Source organism: Saccostrea cucullata, unplaced genomic scaffold, assembly GCF_032062105.1.
Source record: "Saccostrea cucullata isolate Sc308-1 unplaced genomic scaffold, CSIRO_AGI_Scuc_v1 ctg1783, whole genome shotgun sequence".
Classification (NCBI taxonomy): domain Eukaryota; kingdom Metazoa; phylum Mollusca; class Bivalvia; order Ostreida; family Ostreidae; genus Saccostrea; species Saccostrea cuccullata.
This window is the reverse complement of record NW_026928505.1, coordinates 343,034-348,236: the sequence shown is the minus strand read 5'-3', so window position 1 is coordinate 348,236 and position 5,203 is coordinate 343,034. Positions and strand designations below refer to the sequence as shown.

The following is a 5,203-nucleotide window of genomic DNA, read 5'->3' as shown; positions in this document are numbered from 1 at the left end:
CCTAATTACTGTATGTACAAGTGCACTGAAAATTTTACGTTTTAAAACCGATGTTTTAATGCATTAATAAATAAGCTTATAAATATTAAAAAATATACATCCGAGTAACCGAGTACCGATTTTAGTATTCGATACTCGGACGTTCGATCGAGTACCCGGTTAACCGGGTACTCGTTGACATCCCTAATATATATATATATATATATATATATATATATATATATATATATATATATATATATATATATATATATATATATATATATACAATAGTCTCTTAGTACCAGTGTTAAGGAGACACCGTCAGATTTAACTTAATTCTGTAGATATGAAATTTTTAAGTGTCAACCATCATTTGACAAAGAAAAAAATCATTACAGTTTAGTTTTAAAATACCATCACTTTCTCTGTATCTTTGTAAGAAGCTCTTTTTCTAAAAGACATCAATATAACCTAGAAATGGTCACAACCACACAACCCTTTTAAATATGAATATATTTACAGATGCATGTTTCATTATTTTCCCTTCACCATTACAGTATCTCAGAATGGAACATAAGGAATATATTGAGGCAAGCTTTCTCATAATCAGCTGAATGATTGGTCTTTGGTCAGTAGTCTATGTCAGTATGTAGCTATTTTCTGTTTGTGGAGTTTAAGTTGAAAGTGCTGCTACTTCCCCTCTAAGGGTGCCTTTGCTCAATCTTATGATGGCCTGAAGAACATATGAAGCTTAATTAATAAACAGTATTGATCTCAATGTTAACAAAAATTACTTGGCACCAATGATAATTTATACTCAACAAAAATCTTTTTCAATTCAAATATCTTTTAAAAGTATAAATTGAAAGGCAATTTTCACTTAAATTTACTCTTTGACATTTTTTTCAAGAATACACCAGGGTTTACCAGTATACTAGCATTTGACTTGTTTTAGCAGTTGCTTCAAGTTTGATTGACATTGGATATTATTTATTTAACATTAAAATTTGAAGAAAACAGATGTATTTGTACCTGTTTAAGGTCCTCCCACTTTAAGTTAAAGTCATCCATCTCATGTTCAAACTCTATCATCTGACTCATGTAATTTCTATGAATTCGGATTCTCTCTACATCGTCCCCATTTCGATTTTGGCCAATGTTAGGTTCTTTACCCCATCCATTGCTTGGAGGTTCGACATTTTCGGCATAATTTCTCAACAAGATGTACATTGTTGAAATACCGAACTCACAAGAACCAGCAGGTTCCCCTCCTTCTACAACGAGAGTGATAGTCCAGTTCAGTTAAGGTTTTGGTTTACATGTGTATGGCCAAAAAATAAGGCATTTATATCTCATTAACAAGGGAAATATCAGTAGCTAATCAACAGAATCTATTCATTTTGAAACAATAATTTTTAGGGGGAAGGGGGGGACGTAGGTGGGGGACAATAAATGCACATCCCCTGGTAGTGTACATTTAGATTTTTTTTTCAATTTATGATGGGAGAGGGTTATTGGAAAATTTGGTTCAAATTAGGTGTCGAAAAAAAGGGCAATAAAAATGACTCAGGTCAGCGTCGTGGCCTAAGTTCCTCTTACATGTATTTTAATTACCCTAACCCTGACCTGGATAAAGAACAGGTATCTGGTCTTTGTGTATTCTTTTTTCTCCATTCACAATGAGGTGTTTTTTGTCGGCCAATATGTTTTGCAGTTCATGTTCAGAATAGACGTCATCGAAAAATTTTTGAAGGGCATCTCGGGAAAGTCGCACTAGCTTAAGGAAGCGCATCAAACGCTTTTCATTTTCTGAAAGAAAAGCAATATTTTATATGTATATAAAATGTAATGTACTTTTGTTGACTTTATCTATTTCATTTAGTCCAGAGTAGGTAACCGTAATATATGAGTGTAGTGTTATGTAAAAAAAAATATAAAATGTTTTGAATCATATTTAGATTTCAAGTGAGAATATTGGAAAAGGGAAGACAACTGATTTTCTCCCTGATTGTATGGGGTTTCCTTTTCTATACCTTCCCTACACGCAGACAAGTGTTCCCTCTGGAGACTTGGCCATGGTGTAGAGCTTAAATAACGTGGCGGTTCATTTTGCTCTGTCTGAACCTGATGTGTCTGTTGTGATGCTGTAGACCTGGAATAAACCGGTGGTTCCTCCCCAAACACTATGACCAGAATTTGTATCAAACCAAGAAGGTCCGACTAGGGCTGAAAGGTAAATAAAATTTACACGTTTATATTTATTTTTTATAGGAGGGTCAAAGTTGTATTCAATAAAAAAATTTCTAATTTAAGGTTCATAGACCCTCTGCTCACTCATATGAAATGTTACTTAAACCATGATGAATTTTCAAAAGAAATGTATTTTATAAGTTAATCAAAACAATTATAGCATAGCTTGCGGGGCCAAAAAGACAAAAAGACACTTGAACTTGGCAAATCTATAAAAGAATCTTAGATATTTATGTCATTCAGAGTTATTTCTCTTATCAAGGTATCAATGAACCTTAACTCATAATATCGATAGGTTTCCAAATCTTTTGTGGGAAGTGAACCCCTGTAGTTGTAATAATTGCTTACGTATCTCCAGTCCCTCAGACATGGTAGATCAACATGTCCGTTTGAATCCACATTTTTATTGACCTTTAAGGACATATCACTGGTTGGTTTAACAAATACCATTGGTGGGTTATAGGGATGTGTGTCCAGTAACCACACGATGATAGGGATGTTGTAGACGGATCCTTAAAAAAGAAATCGATTTAAAAAAAAACCTAAAACTCACAGAACATGCGACAAATAGATATATTTGATATTACATGGACAAGATTAAAAGATAGTACTGCAAATTTAGCAAAAAAGTCGCGTGTTCTATTTCAATTCAAATAAAATTTTGAAATGTCGTAGTTAGATACCTTTGTACTGTACTGGAATAGTGCCGTTTAAATTCAACAGATTTTTCTTTGTACCGTCTCCAAAATCTGGAATTAGTAAAAACGCTTCCATTTCAATATACATGTCTAGCAATCATTTCAGAAGAAGACAAGTGTCATGTATAAGAAAACAAATTGATAAAATACTACTTTTGATTAGTTTCTCTCTCTCTCTCTCTCTCTCTCTCTCTCTCTCTCTCTGTATGAGTGAGGGTGTGTGTGGGTGTATGAGGGTGTGTGCAACTTACAGAATCTTTCTTGCTCAGGCCTTAGGTCTTTATATACACTTATTGCGTTCATGACGTCCCTCTTTGCGATATCTGCATACTTGTACTAAAGAATTAGTAAAGGATAGTTCAATGTATCAAGTAACACAAATTATATAACTTTTTAATTATTAGTTTTTCATTTAATGTTGTGAATCAACTTCTGTTCATGAGAAATACCATATAGCGGGTTTTCTTAACGGGTGTAAAAATTTGGCGTTTTGCTTGCTCAAAGGTATGCCAATAATTATGGCGTATTTTTTTTTTTTAGCGGAAACAGGGTATCAGCTCTTTGCAGATGGACACAAAGAAGAGTACTTAAATATTTTAGCAATTACAATTTAAGCGGGCTATCATCAAAACGCCAAAAAATAAGCCAAAATTAGCACCCTGCCAAAATAACCCGCTATACGGTTTCCACGAGTTCGCAATCTGCTTTGCAAAAAAAAAAAATCATAGTTGCGGATTGATTTCGAACTGAAAAATCGCAAATAAATGCTGTCGCAAATAATAATTGGTTGAGAACATATATTTAGATCTTCTGTTTATTTGACACTAACATCGTTAAAACTAATATGGAAATCTAATAGTATATATATATTTTTGCATTTATGAGTTAAAATAAACTTTATTCAGCGAGAGGAAATGTTTTTTATAAATCTACTTTGAGCCATTAAAATCATAATATTTTACATTTGGCAAGTTTTTTTCTTCAGGCCACAATTGTTACGTAGACTTTTTTTATTTGATAATTTTTTTTTTTTAATTTTCCTTTTGTCCAAAACAAATTTACGCATAAAACATGTTTTAAAGCAAATGTAAAAACAATACACTGTATCTGGAAAATGTCCTATGTCACAGGAATTCGATACTGGCTTATCAAAAGAATGTTAATATTTCATGCAACAAATCAATAAGACCATCATCACTATAGTTGTATGTGTGGACATATTCCTGCCGAATATCAATTCACCCCCCCCCCCCCCGTGCTTTATATTTTACACAAAGTTAACTTTAAAGGCGGAAATTTATATGAAATAAGTTTGATATTTTACCTGACTTAGGGCCAGTTTTATTACACCAGCTACAGAGGTTTCAGTCATTTTCTACCTGCTGTTCTTAACCGGTTTTAATTTATAAAATGAAATGTGTCGGAAAAGACAGTGCTGATCATTAGATTTTGGTCAAGACTCTACTATGTACGAGCAGGAATTTTTATTTTCGATTTACGTTAACAAAGTATACATAAATAGAAATTTGACAGTGTATGAAGTTTTATTTTTATCATCTGACTCGTACCTAAAACGTGTACTTTACCTACATATATTTATATCTTCCAATTATTCTTGCAACTATATATAAGTGCATTGTTTAACCTATCTCCTATTTTCGATTCATATATATGTTTTATAAATGACTTTAAACTTTTAATATGCATGAAAAAATCAGAAGATCGATCGTCATGCCAATAGCTCTTTTAATAATTATTTTTAGCGTAATTTTCCCCATACTGGTTGGCAAGCTGTACGTGTTTCCGTTCATTTAACTGAACAATTCCATCTCTATAAAAAGATACATGATATTTGGACTATGAGAAGACTTGAGATATTTTAATGTATATGAATCAACGGATAATAGACAAACATAATTAATTTATAATTTGATTTTATCAATTTATGAAAATAAATGGATTTTATCAATTTTTGAAACATTCGAAAGAAAACTTAAAAGAGCTTATAAATGTCAAGAAGGAGATTTTATACAGTCGTAAAGGAAAAACCAATTAAAAAATGGAGCATGTTATCGATGAATTGGATCAGAAAATCTCTTCTGAAGAAATAAGACATTTTATAATACCGGTTGTTTTCATTAGAAGATTTTCGATGCTATTTTTAGGTCTGGGTTTTTCTCACAATTCGTCTAAGGTTATTTTTGACTTTCTAGAAATACTGGGCCAATATCAACCAAACTTATCACAGAGTATGCTTGGGTGAAGGGGGTTTA

At 32.3% G+C, this 5,203-nt stretch overlaps 1 pseudogene; it reads right to left on the bottom strand.

The window, feature by feature from the left end:
- Window positions 1-309: 309 nt before the first annotated feature.
- On the bottom strand, window positions 310-4,381 carry LOC134277793 (uncharacterized; annotated as a pseudogene).
- Window positions 4,382-5,203: the final 822 nt, after the last annotated feature.